Raw genomic sequence first — 23,367 nt, 5'->3', positions numbered from 1 at the left:
TGTCTTTCTTCTGGGGTCTTAGTCACTGCTCCTCACTATCTATGGTCTCCAAGTCATGTTCACTGTCACTTTGGGAGCATTACTCCTCATCCCCACTCTTAGTGGAATATTAAATCCAGTATTCTCCCAGACCTCTGCAGGCTTTCAAACTTATCACTCTTCATTTAAATTCATTCTTTGTTTCTCACATCTAGTTATAGATTTTCTCTGATACGCCTAGTAATGTATTGTTACATTTTTAGCCACCATTTCTTTGTGTCTAAAGAAATAGGGCATTTGTTTTAGTTCTGACAACCCTTTATGTTAAGGGTCAATAGAGCCATTGAAATGTTTTTCTCTCCAGATTTTATTCATCAGAAAGGCTGCTTTCCCTTAGGAAGTTGTCCCACAAAATGGTTTCCATAAATTCAATCAATCGGTAAGACGGAGGTCTCAGGTGAAAACTATTTCAAATGCAAACTACTAAAAAACTCAGGGAGGTAAAAATCTAATATTTCTTGTCAACGATATAGAAAAGTATGTTTTTGTAAACAATTGGTTGAGTTTAAACTACAAAAAACTACAAATAGAAATACACATACAAATAAGAAGTATTACAACTGTTTAGATGTAGCTCTACTTACTACAGAAGCTTCGCTGTGAAGAGCTAGTCTCATGGTAATATTTTGCTAAAGATGCTAAAATAAAATGTTAATTTAAAATAAATATATTTTATTTGACTACTGTTGTTATTTCTTTTTTTTTTTTTTTCTCTGGAGTACACTATCATTACATTTCTTTGTACCTTTAACAGGGAAATTTTGGGACATGATTATATGCGTGAGCCCTGGGTCACATTTTAAGCCACAAAACCAGAAAGACAGATGTTTCTAATGTTTGATGCTGTCCCTTCTATTCAATTACCACATGTGCTCATATATTTTTATTTTTTAAAAATACAGACAAACTTCCACTATGTTGCCCAGGCTGGTGTTTAAATCAGACAAATGCAATTACTTGATTCCAAGATGGTCAATTACTGGTTTGTTTACAATGGGGAGAAACTAGGAAACAAAACTAAATATTTAAACAACTATGGGACATCTGAATGACAGAATGTTAAGCAACTATTAAAACAATGTTTTTGTAGAGAATTAAATGATATTAGTAACTTATCATAACATATTATCAAGCAAACAATAAGACATACAATTGTATTTTGAAAAATGTGTATATGTGTTTAAAAGTAGCAAAATGCAACATACTATAATTTTAGAAATGCTAATAATTCCTAGGTAATTTTAGGTTATCTTGTATTTTCTTTCTATACTTTGAAAATTTTCTACAGGGAATAAAAATTACTTTTTTAATAAAAATGTAAGAAAAACATGTTGGTGTTCCGATAGCAAAGTTTAAATAATCATAAAGGCAGAGTTAAAACTTTTTAAGACCATGCTGCATAGAATTATGAGTGATGAGAACATGGGTTATGCAACAAAGAATCAGCCGTCAAAAAGAAGAGGAAACAAATATATCAAAGTAGGCCAGAAAATTTGCTCATCAGTGCTGTCTGCTAGCACTTTCTGTGATAACGGAAATGTGGTATGTCTGTGCTGTCCAATATGGTAGCCATTAGCCACATGTGGCTATAGAGCACTTGAAATATGACTAGGAGATGAAGGAACATAATTTTTAATTTAATTTAAGTAATATTTAAATAGTCATATGTAATTAATGGCTTCCCTGTTGGACAGCACAAATCTACTTGGTCACTTAAGTGTTATTGCCTATTCATTAGTGGGAAGAATAATATACTTATATCAATGATATGTTAATTACATATTAAAAATAAATAATTATAGATAATTACAGTTGGCAGAACTGGCCTAGTTATTTTCCCCACAACAATGCTGATCTTCCTATGATGAGTCCAAGATTTTGCAATATTTGGCTTTTGCTATGGTTTGGATATCTGACCCCTTCAAGCCTCATGTTGAAATTTGATCCCCATGATGGTGGTGGGGCCTAATGGGAGGTGTTTGGCTCATGGGGGCAGATCCCTCACGAATGGCTTGGTGCTATCCTAGTGGTAATGACGGAGTTCTCTTTTTAGCAACGACGAGAGCTGGCTGTTAAAAAGAGCCTTGCACTTTCCCACCTCACTTGTGCTTCCTCTCTTGCAATGTGATCTCTGCACATGTCAGCTCCCCTTCACCTTCTACCATGAGAGGAAGCAGCCTGAGGCCCTCACCAGAAGCAGATGCTGGGTGCCATGCTTCTTGTACAGCCTGCAGAACTGTGAGCCAAATAAACCTCTTTTCTTTATAAATTACCCAGAGTCAGCTATTCCTTCGTAGCAACACTAAATGAACTAAGATAGCTTTTAATTACAAAGGTGGCATCTGTTACTACTCTGCATTCTCATCTTCATTTCAGGTAAGTAAATTTTAAGTTTTGGCTTCTCTTAGTTCCAAGACACAACATAAGTCATTCCCTGTTTTTGGGAGGACAGAGTCAGGATGGAGAAAAGAATAAAATTCATTGAAAATTTAAAATTAAGATAATTAAATATGTGAACTATAAGTGAGTAATATAATACCTTCTCCCAGAAAAGATCAGGACTGGGAGTGTTACGAAGCTTTGACATTTCTTAAAGTACACTCTGCTGTATTTTGTGTATGGTCTATGTGTAATAGCTCATCTTCAACACACACACACACACACACACACACACACAAAAAAAAAAAAAAAATGTGAGAATAAAATTACTTATTTTCTTATGCAGTTTTGGAGTAAGTTTATTTAGAGCCATAAGTTTTGTATTTTTATTGAAATATATGCTTGTCACCTGCAGTTTTGTAAAAGGATAGCATTTATTCTCTCTTTCTTCCTCGGTCTCTCTCAAATTGCCTAGAGGGATTAATCCACAGAAATCTACATTTTAGAAAACCTGCTTTAAAAGAGTACTTTTTCTCTATTTCGTGTTTATGGGATAAATGAAACTGTTCTTTCAATGGGTGTTGGCAAAGAAGGTCTGGAAATTTTATATGAATTGCCAAGGACAGAATATTGATCATTAGCCAATCAAACTGGATGATACTGGACATTATACTTAGTCCACAGAAGAAGAATATAGGTATATGCATATAAACATATTTTTAAAATGTTGAATAAGGGACAATTCAGATCTTTTTCAATTTCAGTTCACAACGCACAGTATTTTCAATGTTTCAGGCATGGCTAAATATACAAGCATCATACATGATTCTAAAGCATTATAGGCTGCTTGCCCTTAAAAATTACCAGTAGCTAACACTTTTGCCAGTTCAGGGTACAAAAAAAAAATAAAGACCAGGAGATGCTAAAATGATCCATGTCACTATGGTTATAAACTTTGAAACTTACAATGCACACCTTAAAATCAACTTAAAGTTTCCAAGGAAACCAATGAAGATATTTTAAGACAAGAATAATATGATTTGCAAATCAAAATCCATTTAAGACTGTTGCCACAGCACTATGTGTTAATTGGTTCTTGCCATATTTTTTTAGGAAGTCAGAAAAAAAAATCTTATGTTTCATGAATCCAGCAATAACTAAGACTGCAACCCTCATTTTCTTACCCGTCTGCCTCGTTAACATGATATATGTCAAACATAATGAAGAATAGGTAAAAAAAACCCTTGTTACTGACAAAGATTTTGCAATATCTTCAATAGAATAGAAGAACCAGAAAGAAGCAGCAATAGGTAGGCAGAGAGAGGAAGGGAGGAAACTATTGACTGAATAACTATGTGTGATTGAGTATAAAATGGGATCTCAAAATCAGATTCCATTTTACACCCAACCAAAACTGAGAAAACTGAGGCTCAAAAAAGTGAAGTCATTGACACAAGGTGTCGACTATTAATTGCTGAGCCAGGATATGAAGCCCAGTTAGTCTGATTCCAAAACTTATATTCTTCCCAGTGGATCAGACAGAAGGAATGGGAAAATGCTATGCACTCAGGGCACTAAGTGGACGGGTTGGAGCATAGAGCTCAAGTCCTGAGCAAATGTATTTCTGCATAAAGAATTAGTCATCGGGGAAGGTCATGCTGGAGCTACGCTGAAGTGTAAAGCTTAGTGTTTGGACTCTACCTGTTTCCTCTCCTTGGCTCTAAGATAACGTGGACCAGGGATCTTACCTCTACTCCCGCCACTGCATGAACAGAATGCCTTGCACATGACTAGATGCTCAACAAGTATTTGTAAATGTGCATTTTAAAAATTGGTCGTGTCAGTTATGATATAAAATTAATCAGTGAACATGCTAGTTGGGGCTTTGAATCTGGAGCTACTAATTTCCCAGGTTCCATCTCACACCATCCACCAGGCGTAGTCCTACCATCCATATTGCCACACTGGTTTTAGCAGGGCAATCCTCTGAAAGTATTTTCGCTACAGTGGCTTGAGGCATAGTAACACTGGATGGAGACTAGGAACTCTAAGCAAATATCTATGAAGTTCACAACAAGGCTGTATTAATCACTCTGGAAAGAGGTGGTGAAACTATTCTCTTTGATAACTCCTCCTGTGTCTGTGTGTCTGTGCTTTGGATAGCCTGCACAGGAACATCATTAAATGCCCTCCCGGGGTACTGCACCCGCCTTTGGGCAGGATTTAACCTTCAGTATGCACTCAGCAATTGCAACGCAGTGTGCTGATGACTCCATTCCCAGACGTCCCTCTTGACGCACTGAACTCTAGAGTGTTTCATCTGGTGGTTTGAACCAAGAATTGAAATAGTTACTTGGGCAGAGGAATTCTACGTCCTCTTGTACAACCTAAGCAAAGACATTTTTCTTTTCCAAGCTAGAAAAACAGGCCTAAAACAGAGATAGGTATAAGCAGTCTTTGCAAGCCTTGCCATTTCTACCTCCCTCCAGGGAATCCAACCTGTGGTATAGCACTGGACCTTGACAAATAGCACAGTGATCTAGGAGTACAATGTGTTATCATTGTTGCTTTTATTATAACAGCTGGAAGCCGGCCAAAGCTTTGCAAAGAAACCAGAAAGCAACAGCAGGGCACTGGGCTGCCTTAGAAAAACATGTCTTGGCTCAAAGAGGAACCTCTTTAACAAGAACCTGACACCTCAAACTTAGCAAAAAAGCATAGCTCAGGTCAATCACATAAAACACAGCTTCACAAAATTTGTCCCATAACAAAGCTAGAAATACAATGGTATAACACATTTGGTATACTTAAGAGCCTGAGGAAAGGTGCAGCCACTTAAGAATAAGTTATAGAAAATCTTTGTTAAATACTCTAAGGAAGGATTCAGGCATCTTCCTACTTATCTAACTTTTTAGTGTATTCTAAACTTGGCCAGGAAGGAGAGGTGTGATCTCGGCTTGGTGATTCCTGTAGTTCTCTGGACCTTGGCTGCCTCACCTTTACCTGAAACTGTTGAATGGGATGACCCCTTAGATTCCTTCCAGCTCTGACATTCCATGACTAAAGGAAGTCAAGGTTTAACACTGATCTTGACATCCTGGGACAACGTTTTAGTGTATGCAATTGTCATACCTGAAAAAATGTCAAGACATAGTTAGGGTTCCTCAGGTTTATTCTCCCTTGTTTGGGAGAATAAAATAGTATATTTAAAATATACTAGGATAAATCTTATAAACAAAATAGTATAAATCTCCCTTCTGTTAAGAGAATGCAGAAATAAAATACAAAAGTTCCCTCACTCCTTCTTTGCTCAAGGAAAAGATGAACTTAGATATGTGTTTGCTTTTAAGCAAGTTTTAATGAAAGAATTTTTTTGGCAGGTCACTTGAGCTTAAAAGCAGTATTGCTGTTTCAGAAATGGCACAAAAAGCTGTTCCCCAACAAGGGATGCAGCAGAGGTAGAATGTTTACCACCTAGGGTGTTAGTGAAAGGCCCTGTCTCTAAACATCCCACGTGGAGATAACTTCAATGTTTGATCAAAAACTAAATCTTATCCTGTCATAAGTGAGCAATGTTCTGTTTCCCCTCGCGCCTCAATACTGAACAATGAGAAGATAAGACCTCTCCTGTTGACACAGTTACCAAGTTAAACGTGGCATCTTGTCAGCCTTAACTGCTAGACTTGAGAAAATGGAATTTTCATGAAATAAGACTGCTGATTCACAACATACATGCCATTAGTTTTGATTTAAATTCTAAATAATCTTACCCATGGTCTTCTTTTATTTATTTTTTTAAACTTTCCCTTCCATTCTTTGATTTTTAAAGAATCTCCTGACAAAGAACAGTTTTTGTTTTTACCATGGCCACCATGGTTAACTTTTTCTTTAGAAAAACTTTCAACGAAATAAATGCACTTCCTCTAGTTCTTAAGCCCACATAAATGAATGAATGAATGTCTTTCCTGCAGTTCTTAAGCCTACATTTACATAAAGGGGAGTTTCGCTCTTATACTGACACGGTCAAAACCCTCTACCTCCCTTCCACTCCCTCCCTGCCAGGTAAAAGCTCCACCTAAGACAGAAGGCCACCCAGGTTCCAAAGTAATTTCTCCCACACCTGTGAACGACCAGAATTATTATCCTCTAAGTGCTTCCATTGTCACTTGAAAAAGGTACCTGCTTAACTGATTCAATTAATTCACAAGAAAACTAGGAGGACCACTTGGTTTACCCAAGGAATTGGGACTAGGAAAGTTTGTTAATGCAAACAAGCCACCTAAATCTGTGATTCTCAAAGAAAGACCTGAAGTCCTCTGCTCTTAGGACTAGAAAACAGCCCAGGGCTGCAGGTGTTTCCTTCAGGTAGTGGGGAGACAATATGCAGAAAGCTTATGCTAACATTTGGAACGCATGCACCAAATTCGCTTTGTTAATAAAATTTCCTGAGGCCTCTAATTCAGACTTTCCTAGAAAGTCTGACTGTCACGTCATACTCAGCAGAATCCCAAAGTTGTGAATGCATACGTCCTTGGATGATTGGGATGCCAGTCATCTCCTATTCCAAGAGGATGTTTTATTACTGCTCCTCAGTGTTGTTCTGAGTCGGTCATGATTTTCAGAGACTGATGTTCATGACTGTAAGTTGAATATTTATGTTTATGTCATCCTCATCAATGTAGTCTGCTACAAGTTGTTTGGTGAATCCCATACAGTGCCGTGAAGCATTGCATCAATGACATTTCTAGACTATAAACTTCCAATTATTTCACCAATAAAATATGTATACTTTACAGTACAAATGCAACTTATCCATACTCCATCTTCTGAAACTAATATGTCTGCTTTCCTTGTCTATTCTCACCCCTAGTCTACAATTTTGCCTGAAGCATATTTGCATCAATGACATTTCTAGACTATAAACTTCCAATTATTTCACCAATAAAATATGTATACTTAACAGTACAAATGCAACTTATCTATACTCCATCTTCTGAAACAAATATGTCTGCTTTCCTTGTCTATTCCCACCCCTAGTCTACAATTTTGCCTGTATGGTGTCACTTTATTATTATCACTAAGTTACTTTCTCTACCTAAAACTTACCTAGAGTAAGACAACACATGGAATCTTTTAGCCTACCTAAATGTGTCATAACCAGACGTCTTTGAAACTCAGCCGTAAATGACAGCATGGATGGAAAACGATGGTCCAGTTTGCAAGGCTGGCTTACAGAGCACAAGGAGATACAGTTATGAAAGGGCTGGACTACAATAGAAGTAGTAGGGCCAACAGATCTATATAGTCAGGTTTTTGTCGTGTAATGTATTAACTACGATAGAAATGCATTTAAGAATATCAAGTATTTCTCTGGCTCTTGACACAGTTGACTTGACCTTTTGCTGTCTAAACAATTGGGGTTTCCTGTTCCGGGTGCTACTGGCAAATGCTCTGGCACTTGCACTTGGGAAGCACAGCTTCGACCACCGCCTCCTCAGTGCAGCCACCTGTGTATTGCAACTGACCATTAAATTAAACACTGAGTCAGCTGGGTGTTCAGTGACCTCAGTGAGTGTATTAAGCATCGCTAGTTCTGCTTTATTAAAGTGCAGCAGACGTGCTCTTCTGTCCCTTCCGTTTGTGGTTCTTTCGGAAAGTTTTGATATCTGGTTTTGTTTTGTGTTTGCTTTTGTATTTTTATATCTTGTATTTATCCCTGAACATATTTTAAACATTTTTTAAGGAAAGAAATTCTTTTGTGTATATATAGATACTTGAGATTCAGTTCCTCAAAAGTTCTTGCTGCTGTCGCGTGTGACATACTCTATCCGTCAAAGTTCTATGGAACGTGGTTTGTATGTAAATCAATGTGGGGCATCTGGCCCTTGAAACCGGAGAACATTATGGCAGGTGAAATAAGCCAGAAACAGAAAGTTAAATAACACATGTTCTCACTCATATGTGGAAGCTAAAAAATAGTTGATCTTACAGAAGCAAAACGTAGAACAGAGGAAACTAGAGGCTGGGATAGGTAGGAGGAAGACGGGTTAGGGAGAGGTTTGTTAAAGGATAGAAATTTAGAGCTAGATAGGAGGAATAAGTTCAACAACAATACATGATTTCAAAGAGCTAGGAAGAGGATACTGAATGTTCCCAGCACAAAGAAATAATAGTGTTTGAGATAATGAATATGCTAATTACCCTGATCTAATCACCATACATTATATGTATTGCAACATCACTATGTACCCTATAAATAGGTACAACTATTATGTGTCAATCAATTTTGTTTTTGAGACAGAGTCTCACTCTGTCGCCCAGGCTGGAGTGCAGTGGTGTGATCTTGGCTCACTACAACCTCCGCCTCCCAGCTGCAAGGGGATTCTCATGCCTCAGCCTCCTGAGTAGCTGGAATTACAGGTGTGCACCACAATGCCCAACTAATTTTTGTATTTTTAGTAGAGATGGGGTTTTGCTGTGTTGGCCAGGCCAGAGTGTGATCCACCTGCCTTGACCTCCTAAAGTGCTGGGATTACAGGCCTGAGCCACTGTGCCCAGTCAATTAAAAAAATTTTTTAGGCCGGGCGCGGTGGCTCAAGCCTGTAATCCCAGCACTTTGGGAGGCCGAGACGGGCAGATCACGAGGTCAGGAGATCGAGACCATCCTGGCTAACACGGTGAAACCCCGTCTCTACTAAAAAATACAAAAAAACTAGCCGGCCGTGGTGGCGGGCGCCTGTAGTCCCAGCTACTCGGGAGGCTGAGGCAGGAGAATGGCGGGAACCCGGGAGGCGGAGCTTGCAGTGAGCTGAGATCCGGCCACTGCGCTCCAGCCTGGGCGACAGAGTGAGACTCCGTCTCAAAAAAAAAAAAAAAAAATTTAAAAAAAGAATTCTCTTGTTCATTCCTACTGTATCCTGGGCAAAAGCTAAACATCTATATCAGATGCACTGATTGTCTTTCTCTCTCTCAATCTCTCTCCTTTCATTGAAGCTTCCCTTTAATTCCCAAATAAATCCAACTCCCTTCCATACTGAACACCATACCACTGATTCAGCATCATTTCCATCCTATAAGCAGGTTCTTTCTCTCTCTTTTTTCCCCCTTATCCATCCATCCATCCATCCATCCATCCTTCCATCCATCCATCCATCCATCCATCCATCCATCCTTCCATCCATCCATCCATCCATCCATCCATCCATCCATCCATCCCTCTCTCATTTCATTGCCAAGTATTTGGGAAAGCAGTGCAAGCTTACCGCCACGTTGGCTTCTTCAGTTGTCATCCTCTCCCTGACATCTGATCTCCCTACATTTCTCGTTTTCTCTCATTGGTTCTTCTTCTGGTGATTTCTTCTTACATATTAAAGTTCTCTAGGTTCCAACTTGGGCCCTCTTTTTGTCTCAGTCTACATGTCCTCTCTGAATGATCTCATCCACAACCACGGCTTTAACTATAGCCTGACTCTAGTGACTCAAAAATCTTTCTGTCCAACACCGATATCTTGTCTTGTCTTTAGAATTGGATAGTCACTGCATACTGGGTGCATATAGCTAAAATTCCAGCTATCTATAAGTCTTGTAAACACAACAATGGTATGGAAATCCAACTGAAAAACACTCATGTCCAGTGGAGCATGAATGTAAAACAAGTCTGATGCAGTGAGAAAAGCATAAAACCCAGTCAGAAACCTTGGGTTCCAATCCCGGCTCTATTGTTTTTAGTCATAGGGTAGGCCCTCCATCTATCTGACTGTGATTTTCACTTGTAGAGTATGACTTACTGGACTTTAAAGATTTTCTGGCCGGGCGCGGTGGCTCACGCCTGTAATCCCAGCACTTTGGAAGGCAGATCACGAGGTCAGGAGATCGAGATCATCCTGGCTAACACAGTGAAACCCCATCTCTACTAAAAATAGAAAAAATTAGCCAAGCATGGTGGCGGGTGCCTGTAGTCCCAGCTACTCGGGAGGCTGAGGCAGGAGAATGGCGTGAACCTGGGAGGTGGAGGTTGCAGTGAGCTGAGATCGTGCCACTACACTCCAGCCTGGGCGACACAGTGAGACTCCGAGCGAGACTTCGTCACAAAAAAAAAAAACATTTTCTGTGCGGGATTAAATCAGATAATGCATGTAAAGGTGTGATGTAAGCTGTTAAGTATTATTCCAATTTCTGATATACTATTATTTAAAATGTAGTTGGACAAGCAGGAGTAACCATTTAAAATGAGTCAAAAAGTACAAACCACCAGAAATGCAAATATCAAATTAATTTGCCTGAGTAAGCTAAATATATAATGGTTTTTCCACTTTAATGTACATCTGGAAGAACTTATTAATAATGTCAATGCTTGAGCTCGAGCCCAGATTTAATTGGTTGAGAAAGAGGCCAGTAATCTGTACTTCAACATCATCCCCATCGTCATAGGCAAGTCAGGGCTACACTTCAAGAAATAGTGAACTATAATGCACGTGAGAGACGGGCAATCCTCAAAATATTCTAATGACTTGTAAAGGCTTCAGAACCAGTTCCTTCTTGGGAAGCACATTGCTTCTTTTGCTGAGTTCAAATTGTGATGAATTTCAAAGCTTCCAATTTTGGGCTTTATACATAAAGTAATCATTCCTCCTCACTCCCAACACACACAGGCACATAATTTTTTATATATAAATAAATATATATATTTACATATGCATATTCTGTTTTCATTAATGGATTTTTTTTTCCTGTATACTATATGAGTTATAATGTAAAGACACAAAATAATACAGATACTAATTAGGCATGTTTGAATATCTATTGCTATCAAATATTTTCTATTTCTCTTTTCATATCTTCACTGATGGGTTTAGATGAAAAGACTACAAGCCTGCATACTCATGGGGAGGAAGGTGCCAAACCAGAAATCAGTAGCACAGGTCGGTAGGAATTAATCTCAGCAGGCTTGCTTCAGCTTTGGAGAGACAACCAGCAAAACACTTCCAAGCTGGTAGCTCAGTTAATATGGGAAGCTATTTTTACTACAACAGAGAGCATTTCTAGAGAATGAGATTATAAACCAGGGATACATCCCAAACATATTAATATGGCTTTAATTTTATTTTACAGAAACCATGCTTCAGAATATTTTAATCTCCATGTGAATAACTGTTTTTATTTTGTATGTATGCATGATGCAAGTATGCATATAACACATTTATATGCACGTGCACTATTCATACACATACATACCTACAGGTAAAAATTTGGGTAAGACAGTAAATCAGATGTTTTAGTCCTTGTATAAATAAGGTAAAAGCCAGAACTTTTAATGACTTACACATTTCATCAGGAAGTTCTGCGTTTTGAAATGACAAAAACTTGGAATATTTTTGAAAGGAATAGAATACTTTGGGTCATCATTTTCATTTTTAAGATGCCTTAAATGTTTTAGTTCCTTTTAATAAATAGTCTTACACAATAATTTGGTTCTCACTGTCATATTAGGTAAATGGGTTTTGTTGTTGTTCGTTTTTGCTAAAATTAGTTTATGGTGAATATTTGTTTAAAACCTGTAATACCAATACCACCCTATGTAACTCCATCAGTAATCAAAAATAAATACAAAAAATACGGCTCTTCTTTTTATTAAGGAAGTTATATGAAAGCCCATCACTTTCACAAACTAGGAGACTACACTACTGCAATTTGGCTGAATCAGTGGATATTTTTAATGTTGCTTATTTTGTGCTTTAAAATTTCAGTTATCCCAGAGCATCTGTAATTTTGAATGATGATGAGATATTCCTGGTAAGATGTAATGTTTTATTTTTCTTCCTGGATCTATCTCTGATCTTGTTCCAGGGCACATCAATTTAGAAACTACTCATCGATTATGATAGCTTTGAGAATAAACATTGGAACATTAACATTCTAATTTTGTTCTTTATAGGTTGATGGTAGAAAATGTATAAAGTTTAAAAACATGCAAGTCTTATTAGCATTCTGCTTAGATAAATACAATCTTATTTTATTTCTCTCTCCTTTTATCCATGCCCTGCCAATTGAGAGTGCCAGGTTTCTCTCTTTTTCTGTTTCACAGCAGCTCCAAAGCTAAAGGGAAACCAAGGGGGAAAATAACTACCTCAAAAGAGACATTTTCCATGACACTAATGGCTGGATTTCAGATACTTTCCAAAGCTCATTGGAAAGGGAGAACTCATGGAGAAGACACAACCAGCTTTAAGTATCCTATTACTCTCAGAGGTTAACTCAGAGACTATTCCATGTAGAAATACTGAAGGGGTTGTAAAAAAGAAAGAAAAGCAGAAACAAAATAAATAAATAAAAACAACATAGTCATGTACTGTTTATCCTTTTCCCTTGCAAAAATCTGCTCTCTGGAGTCTGCTCTGGCATTTAAGGAGCTTGAAAGTCATCCCTCCCATCCAACCTCACAAAGAAAAAAGCTGAAGAAGTAAAAACCAACAATTCCTCTTAGATTCCCTCAGAGGATTGATGTCAGAGGGCAAACCATTGGCCCCATGATCGCAGAAAAAGACAGAAATGTACAGAGAATCATGACCTAGTGTAACAGAAAGCTTCGGGAAAACCAGCCTTGGGATAGAAAAACTTAAATTGCAACTGACTAGTTGTTCGAGGCTCAATGTGGATTAATTTGAGCATTAAAAACTCCTTTGAGGATCAGGGAGCAGTTTTAAGGGGGCTACCACACATTTGTGACTTTTACTTCCAGGAGCCCTACTAGGTTTGCACAGTGAGGTTCAGGGAGAAATTTCCTGATGCTTTCAACAAGGGAGAGGAAAATAGTAACCATTCTGAAATATACCCAGTCACTCTGCTCTTCTAAACAACGGCCTGTCTCAAAAGAAACTATATCACCCAGAGCCCAACAGACTGAGATTATAGCAGAGTCTATAGCACCTGGGAGTAGGTAAATACCCAACTCCAACCCCTCTATCCTTCCCACTGCACCTAAAGAGGAAAAGCCCCCAAAACCCAAGGAGCACGTGTGGAGATCACGGCCCAGGGGTGAAGCCTCACTGTGGGGCTGAGTCCTAATCATCAGATTACACAAAGCATCCCCCTTCCTCTGCACCCTTCCACAATGCCATAGGGCTCCTGTATAATAACAGATGAATGCGACGGAAAGAACTGCATGACCCATACCTTATTTAAGGAGAAGTTTCTAGGAAAACCCAAAGACAACAGCGGGGAATAAAAACAAGGACATCAGAGGGGATGTTAGCCTCTAAAGCCTCTAGCTACAGCAAACAGTAAACACAGCTCAGTTCCTAGCCAGATAAACATAAACCCTCACACTAATGACCTGTATGCCTCATTTATTTAGTATATCACATCCTACTGTCAACAACAACAAAAATTCCCAGGCACACTAAACGATGAAAAACACAGTTGGAAGAGTCAGAGCAAGCATGAGAACCAGACTAAATATGGAAAATATATGGGAATCATCAGACCTGAAATTAAAAGGAACTATGATGAAATTCAAGAAATCAAAACCATTGTAATAGAAATGCAGAATGAAAAATTAGTTCAATAGACTGGACACAACTGAGGAAAGAATCAGTAGAGTTTGGACATGTGTCAATAGAAACTTTCAAACTGAAATATAAAGAGAAAAAAATATATAAAAAAGAGAGGACGTGTCAGGCGCCGTGGCTCATGTTGTAATCCCAGCACTTTGGGAGGCCAAGGCGGGCTGATCACTTGAGGCCAGGAGTTCAAGACCAGTCTGGTCAACATGGTGAAACCCTATGTCTACTAAAAATATGAAAAAAAAAAAAATTAGTGCATGGTGGCGCATGCTTGTAATACCAGCTATGAAGGAGGCTGAGCATGAAAATTGCTAGAACTCGTGAGGCAGAGGTTGCAGTGAGCCAAGATCATGCCATTGCTCTTCAGCCTGGGTGATGGAGCGAGACACTGTCCAAAAAGTAAAATAGAGAGAGAGAGAGAGAAAGAGAGAGAGAGAGAGAGAGAGAGAGAGGAGACAGAACAGAATGTCTAAGAACTGTGGGGGTAATTTTAATATAAAAGGCATAACATACATGTAATGCGAAAATCAGAGAAGAAAGAGAGAAAAGAACAGAAGGCATATTTGAAGCAATAATAACTGAGATTTTTCCCCAGTTAACGATAGATAGACAGTGTTATGAGCTTAATTGTGCCCTCCTGTTCCCCCAACCTTAACTTATGTCAACGCCCTAACTCCCAGTAACCTCAGAATGTGGCTGTATTAAGTCATTAAAGAGGTAATTAAGGTCACATGAGATCATAAGGGTGAGGCCCTAATCCAATATGACTGATGTCCTTCTAAGAGGAAAAGATTCAGGAGATGGGCCTATACAGAGAAAAGGCCATGTGAGGACACAGGGGAAGGTGGCCTTCTGAAAGCCAAGGAGAGAGCCTTAAGAGAAATCAATCCTGCCAGCACCTTGTTCTTGCACTTCTAGTATCCATAGCACTTCTACCCTCACTTTTATTGATGAGAGAATAAATTTCTATTGCTTAAGCCATACAGTCTGTTATATTTTGTTATGGTGGCTCTAGTAAATGAATCCACCAAGACGTACAACCAGGAAACTCAAACAACACCAAACACGATAACTATCAGAGCAACCACAGACATATCATATTTTCACTTCAGAGAACCAAACATGAAGAGAAATCTTGAAAGGAGCAAGGGTGGATGGGGTGAGGGAAGCCTTACCTGGAGAGGAGAAAAATCTAATAACTGCTTTGAATTTCGCATCAGAAACCATACAAGCAAGAGAAGAGTGGGGTGATAGATTTAAAGTCTCTAAAGAAAAAACCCATTAACCTAGAATTCAGTATTTTGTGGAATTATCAAAAGTGAAGGGAAAATAAAGACTTTCTTAGACAAACAAAAACGGAGAGAATTTGTTGATAAAAGACCTGCCTTGAAAAGAATGTTTAAAAACAGTTCTTCAGAAAAAGGGAGAATGATAATAGGTTGAAACTACAGAAAGAAAGGAAGACTATTAGAGAAGGAATAAATGAAGGTCAAACAAAATCTCTTTATAAAAATTTCTTAATTGATCTGATGGATAAAAATGTATTCAGAATGATACCAGCAACAATGTATTCAGTTATAGCCTAAAGGAAAGGAATGACAGCAATATTATAAGAGATAAAAAGGAGAAAGTAGGAATACTCTGTTATGGGATGCTTGCATTATATGTTAAGTGTACAGTGTTATCTAAAAATGGACTTGGATTCATTGTGAATGTATAGTGCAAACTCTAGAAAAACCTTAAAACATTTAAAAGGAATTACTGATACTGGGCAAAAAGAGAAAACAGAATTATACATAATGTTCATTTAAAATCAGAGAAGGCAGAAAGAGACAGGAAGCCAAAAGGAAACTAATAAAAAACAGTTATAAACATTAATGTAACAGTTACAGATATTAAACCAACTATATCAATAATCACTTTAAATGTGAATGATATACATCAAGTAAAAGACAGGGACTATCAGAGTGGACATAAGAGAACCAACTATATTCTGTTCAGAAGAAACTCGCTTTAAATACAAAGACACAGATAGATTAAGTTAAAGAATGAGGAAAGAGATGCCGTGCTAAAATTAATCAAAATAAAGCTAGATTAGATAAATTAATTTCAGACAAAGGCTCTAAAAAAAATTTTCAGGGATAAAGTGATTTTATCGCATAACAATAGAGGGTTCAATTCTCCACAAAGACATAACAACCTTTAATGTGTATATGCTTAACAACAGATCATCAAAATACTTGAGGTAAAAACTGACAGATTACAAAGAGAAATGGATGAATAATTACTATCATTGGAGGCTTCAACACACATATATCTGTGGTTGACAGATCTAGTAGCAGAAAATCAGGAAGGACAGAATCAAACTGAGCAGCACCATCAATCAGCTGAATTTAATGGCCATTTATAGAATAATTAATGCAACGGCAGCAGAGTCTATAATCATCTCAAGTTCTCACGACATGCACCAAGATAGACCACATTCTGGGTCATAAGACACACCTTAAAAATATAAAAGAGTAGAAATCTTTCAAAGCATGATCTCAAACAACAGAATTAAACTAGAAATCAACAATAGAAAGATAGCTGGAAAATCTCAAAGTACCTAGAAATTAAACAATACACTTGTAAATAACACATGGACCAAAGAAGAAGTGTCAGGAGAAATGTTAAAGAATTTCAAGCTAAATGAAAATAAAAGCACATTTTATCAAAATTCACAGGATGTAGTGAAAGCAGCATCTTGAGGGAAATTCAATGCATACATTAGAATAAAGAAAGATCTAAAATCAATCATCTAAATTCCCATCTCAGAAAACTGGAAGAACAAAAGCAAATTAAATCTAAACCAAATAGAAGAAAACAAATAATAGAAATCAGAGCAGAAATCAATAAAATTGAAAATCAATGGAGAAATTAAATGAAACCAAAATCTGGTTGCTTAAAACAATTAATATTGATGAGGCTCTAGCCAGGCTAATTAAGAAAAAAAAAAAAAAAGAAGACACCAATTGCTAGTACAGTAACTGAAAAGGAGGCCATCACTACTGATGTTCTTTATCCTAAAAATAGTAAAAGAATATTATGAACAACTCTACCCCACAAATTTGATAACTTAGGTAAAATGAACCAAGTTTTTGAAAGAGACAATCTACCAAAACGCACACTAGGAGAAATAGATGATCTAAATAGGCTTGTACTTACTGACGAAATTGAATCAACAATAACAACTTGCCAAAACAAAAAGCCACCGAGCCCAGATAACTTCACTGGGGAATTCTACCAAACATTTGAGGAAGAAATAATACTCTGTACAACCTCTTCCAGAAAATAGAAGCGGAGGAATATTTTCTAACTAATTCTACAAGGCCAGCATTACTCTAATACCAAAACCATAAAAAGGAAGACTACAGACCAACACCCCTCATAAACATAGATGCAAAACCACCAACAAAATATTGGCATATTATATCCAACAATGCATAAAATATTTTACATCATGACCAGGTGATATTTTTTCCATGTATGCAGGGATGGTTGACAATTTGTACATCAATTAATGTAACCCATCACGTCAACAGGCTAAAGAAAAATCATGCAATCATATCAACACATGCAGAGAAATCATTTGACAAAATCTAGCACCGAGTCATGATAAAAACCCTTAGTAAACTAGCCATGTAGGGGAATGTTCCCAACTTGATAAAAAAAAAAAAAAAGCCTACAAAAAAACCTACAGCTAAAATAGTACAAAATGAAAAGTCTCTCTTCTCTCTGCCCTCATGCCTAAGTCAGTCTCCTAAAGAGCCCGAACAGCTGAGGAAGCTCTTCCTTGGAGGGCTGAGCTTTGAAACAACCCATGAGAGACTGAGGAGCCATTTTGAGCAATGGGGAATGCTCACGGACTGTGGGGTAATGAGAGATTCAAACACCAAGTGCTCCATGGGCTTTGGGTTTGTCACATAGGCCACCGTGGAGAATGGGGATGCGGCCATGAATGGAAGGCCACACAAGGTGGATGGGAGAGTTGTAGAACCAAAGAGAGCTGTCTCAAGAGAAGATTCTCAAAGACCAGGTGCCCACTTAACTGTGAAAAAGATATTTGTTGGTGGCATTAAAGAAGGCACAGAAGAACATCACCTAAGAGATTATTTTGAACAGGATGGAAAAATTGAAGGGATTGAAATCATGACTGACCGAGGCAGTGGCAAGAAAAGGGACTTTTGCCTTTGTAACCTTTGATGACCATGACTCCGTGGATAAGACCGTCATTCAGAAATACCATACTGTGAATGGCCGCAACTGTGAAGTTAGGAAAAGTCCTGTCAAAGCAAGAGATAGCTAGTGCTTCATCCAGCCAAAGAGGTTGAAGTGGTTCTGGAAACTTCGGTGGTGATCGTGGAGGTAGTTTCAGTGGGAATGACAACTTTGGTCATGGGGGAAACGTCAGTGGTCGTGGGGGAAATGTCAGTGGTCGTGGTGACTTTGGTGGCAGTGGTGGTGGTGGTAGATCTGGTGGCAGTGGGGATGGCTATAATGGATTTGGTAATGATGGAAGCAATTTTGGAGGTGGTGGAAGCTACAATGATTTTGGCAATTACAACAATCGGTCTTCACATTTTGGATCCCTGAAGGGAGGAAACTTTGGAGGTAGAAGCTCTGGCCTCTGTGGTGATGGAGGCCAATACTTTGTCAAACCACAAAACCAAGGTGGCTATGGCGGTTCCAGTAACAGCAGTAGTTACGGCAGTGGCAGAATATTTTAATTAGGAAACAAAGCTTAGCAGAAGAGGAGAGTCAGAGAAGTGACAGGGAAGCTACAGGTTACCAAAGATTTGTGAACTCGGCCAAGCACAGCGGGGGCAGGGCCTAGCTGCTACACAGAAGACGTGTTTTAGACAAATACTCACGTGTATGGGCAAAAAACTCGAGGACTGTATTTGTTACTAATTGTATTACAGGTTTCTTTAGTTTCTGTTCTGTGCAAAGTGTAAAGCATTTCAACAAAACGTTTTAATGTAGATTTTTTTTTTTTGCACCCACACTGTGGATTGCTAAATGTAATAGTCTGATCGTGACGCTGCATAAATGTCTTTTTTTTTTTTTTTTTATAATATGCTGTGTAAAGTTAGTCTGCTCTGAAGCCGTCTTGGTAAATTTCCCCCGACAGTGTGAAGTTAGAATTCCTTCAGGGTGATGCCAGGTTCTTTTTGGAATTTATATACAACCTGCTGGGGTGGAGAAGCCATTGTCTTCAGAAGCCTTGGTATAATTGAACTGATAGTTACTATTGTGACCTGAATGAAGTTCACCAGTAAAAAGGATGACCCAAGCAAAATCATGAAATTATTGGTTATAAAAATGAGTGTTGGCACATCTTATACAATATACTAAATAGAATAATGGTACCAGATAAAATTATAGATGGGAATGAAGCTTGTGTATCATCCATTATCATGTGTAATCAATAAACGATTTAATTCTCTTGAAAAGAAAAAGAAACTAGATGCTTTCCCACTAAAATCTGGAAAAATGCAAGAATGTCCCCTCTCACTACTCCTATTTGCCAGTACAATAAGACAAGAAAAAGAAATAAAAGGTATACAGTTTGAAAAGGATGAAATAAATCTTTGTTCAGGAAGACATGTTTATGTAGAAGATCCCAAAGAAACAACAACAAAAAAACTCTTAAAACTAAGTGATCATAGCAAAGTTGCAGAATACAAAAAAAGCGGTTTTCCTATGTACCAGCAATGAAAAATTGAAATATGAATTTCAAAACACAATACTATTTACATAAGCAGCAAAACTTAGGCATACACCTAACAAAGTATGTAGAAGATATATATTAATAAGAGTACAAAATTCTTTTAAAAGAAATCAAAGATCAAAATCAATGGAAAGATACACCAAATATGTGGATAAGAAGACTCAATATTGTAAATATGTGAGTTCTTTCCAACTTGACCTGTGAATTCAATGCAATCTCAATATAAATCCTAGCCTATTTTGAGGATATTGGCAAACTGATTCCAAAGTTTAAGTGGAAAGCAAAAGACCCAAATTAGACAACACAATACCGAAGAAATACAATGACAGAGAGTTGACACCATCAAACTTCAAAACTTACTATAAATCTATAATAATCGAAGTGGTGTGGTATTGGTCTTTTAAGTGGAAAGCAAAAGACCCAAATTAGACAACACAATACCAAAGAAATACGACGACAGAGAGTTGACACCATCAAACTTCAAAACTTACTATAAATCTATAATAATTGACGTGGTGTGGTATTGGCAAAAGATTAGAAAAAATTAATCAAGGAAGCAGAATACAGATTTCAGGAAGAGACTCGGACAAGGTAGAAAAGACAAGATCCATTTCAAAAAATGGTGCTGGAACAACTAGACCTCTACATGCAAAAAAATGAATATAGACTCCAGATTTTACAAATTTCACAAAAATTAACTTTTAGATTATAGACCTAAAAATAAAATGTGAAACTATAAAACCTTTAGAGTATAACACAGGAGAAAATCTAGGTGACCTTGAGTTTGGCAATGACTTTTTAGACACAACATCAAAAGCACAATCTATGAGAACAAATTGTAAGTCGGATTTTATTAAAATTTAAAATTTCGATTCTTTTAAATATACCATTAAGACAATGAAAGACAAACTACAGACTGGGGGAAAATTTTTGCAAAACATATCTGATAAAGCACTGGTGTCCACAATATACAAGGAACTGTTAGAATTCAACAATAAGAAAACAGCAACCCAATTAAAAAATAGGCAAAATATAATATCTGAACAGAAATCTCAGTGAAGAAGATATATACTTGGCAAATATGCATGTGAAAAGGTGCTCAATATCATATGTTATTAGAGAATTGTAAATTTAAATAACAATGAGATACCATATCTATTAAATGGCTAAAATCCAAAACATTGAAAACACTAAATGCTGGCGAGGATATGGAGCAAGAGGAACTTGCATTCATTGCTGGTGGGAATGCAAAATAGTGTAGCCACTTTGGAAGACTGGAAGTTTCTCACAAAGCTAAATATTCTCTTACCACATGATCCACTTTCCTAGGTATTTGCTCAAATGAATTGGAAACTTATGTCTTCAAAAAAAATCTGTACATGAAGGCTTATAGCAGCTCCATTTGTAATTGCCATATGTGGAATCAATTAAGATGTTCTTCAGTGGGTGACTGGATAAACTGTGGTATATTCATACAATGGAATATTCAGTGATAAAAAGCAATGAAATATCCTCCCATGCAAAGACATGGAGAAACTATAACGGATATTGTTAAGTGAAAGAAGAAAAGGTTCTACACGTGTAACTCCAACCCTATGACATTCTGTAAAAGGTAAAACTATGGAGATGGTAAAAATATAAGTGGTTGCCAGGGGTTGGGGTAGGGATATGGATAAATAGGCAGAACACAAATAATTTTTAGGGCAGTAAAACTAAATGGTGGATAAATGTTATACATTTCTGAACACCCACAGAATGTATAACACACAGAATTAACCCTAATATAAACTATGGAGTTTTGTTAACAATTATGTATTAATCTTGGCTCATTAATTGTAACAAATGTATCATATTATGGTAAGTTTTTCATTATAGGGGAAAGTATAGGTGGTATTGAGGCATTTTATTGGAACTCTCTGCATATTTTGTTTAATTTTCTGTAAACCTTGAGCTTCTCTAAAACACATGAAATCTATTAATTTTTAAGACTCTGTTCCCTAGAACATGATTTTAGGAGCCACTAACACCTGGCTTCAAAAACAGGCATGCAGGGATGGATTCATTAAAAGTGAATGACAAAGGCTTGGAAAGTTCTTCAGAGGACAATAAAACAGAACTGTAGAGGCCCTCTTAAAGCTCTTATAAAACACGTAACTGTCTAAATTAAATGCCAAAGGGAATCCAGATGAAAACACACACACACACACAACTTGTGTTGATGGAATGGATATATTTGAAAGCACTGCAATGTTTTAGATAAAAAAAAAATAATGTCTACTTTTAGAAAAATGAAGTTCTTTCATTTTTCCCAATATCTTAAATTCTCAGTTATCTAATATTATAGATAATGGAATTATTAATGGAGAATGCAGATATTTAAGGCACTGTTATTTTATCAGCTATTCAAGGTTCAAGACACAGTTCTAAAGTCATATAGGCTAATAATTTGGTTTTGTTTTGTGTGCTTATTTCAAAATTCTTTTAAATTAGTTCACCATGTATTTGATCTCTTTAGCTGATCCTAAGTTCCTTGTCATCTCTTCCCCAAAACAAAACTTTGGATACGGCAAGATTTCTACCAATGGTAACTGACCAACTTAAAATCAGTCCCTGAAGGAAAAAGTACTATTTACCCCAAAGCTGCTATAATTATTTTATGTCAGCCTACAATTGCTGTGGTTAGCCAACTAGAATACTTTCTTTTTGCTGGCCTCTTATTATCATGTATGAAAGATATATTCATTCTCAATATCCTTTTATTATTACTTTAGTATGGTTTTGGCAAGTAGAACTTCATCTTGTCTAGTTGTTTAGGGGCACTAAGTACGATCTCTCGCCATGGGTCTGAAAACCTTCACAACATACTAGAGAAAAGACAGGCCTTCGGTTGAATATTTACTGAGGCATAAATCATCACCCTACAAGATAATGCGATGTTTTGAATGACTTTAATTGTTTACATTGGGAGGTTCTTATGTGGGGAACAAATTTTTCCTTCTGCAACTGTCATATGTTGGTTTTGCCATACATACCAGAAAAGTCTGTATCCCTCCCACACACATCTCTCCCTTGCATACTAAATATATGTTTTTTCTGGCTAAATATTCTTTGTCCTTCAAATTCAAAATTTAATTCACTTCAAAAATTAATGTGGTTACCATGATCTTGACAAAATCTACATTGTCATTAAGGTCTTTTGAGATAGCCCAAGAACCAAATGTAATATTAATTGTCTTACCACTAGGATGGCGTGAGTGATGCAGTCACCTCAGGTGCAAAATCTATGGGAGTGTCAAAAAACTCAGTAATCAAAATAAATAATACCTTAATGCAATATTTGAAAAAAATAAAAATCAAAATAAATAATATTTTAGTGCAATATTTGAAAAAAGAAAAATCAATGCAAAAAGTTCAAATGGACAAAATATCAAATGAACTAGGAATTGGGTGTGATGGGTGAGATGAGTCATAAAAGTAAGTACAGGGGAGGCTCCTGTCTTTATTGGGCATTTCAATTTCTTGGAGTTAAAATCCTATTTGGACATTAGAGATTCAACCTTTGAAAGGAGCCAGCCTAAAGACATTGTTCCATTTGTTCTCATTTCTTTTTTTAAAATA

At 37.1% G+C, this 23,367-nt stretch overlaps 1 protein-coding gene and 1 pseudogene across 6 annotated transcripts in view; one reads left to right on the top strand and one right to left on the bottom strand.

Moving 5' to 3' along the window:
- Positions 1 to 23,367, bottom strand: part of LOC105474645 (regulator of G protein signaling 7) — a 569,035-nt gene that overhangs the window by 117,092 nt on the left and 428,576 nt on the right. The gene's annotated exons all lie outside the window — the stretch shown is intronic.
- LOC105474643 (heterogeneous nuclear ribonucleoproteins A2/B1-like) lies at positions 7,762 to 18,745 on the top strand (annotated as a pseudogene).

This window comes from Macaca nemestrina, chromosome 1 (genome assembly GCF_043159975.1).
Source record: "Macaca nemestrina isolate mMacNem1 chromosome 1, mMacNem.hap1, whole genome shotgun sequence".
Lineage (NCBI taxonomy): Eukaryota > Metazoa > Chordata > Mammalia > Primates > Cercopithecidae > Macaca > Macaca nemestrina.
This window is presented reverse-complemented; position numbering and strand designations above follow the sequence as displayed.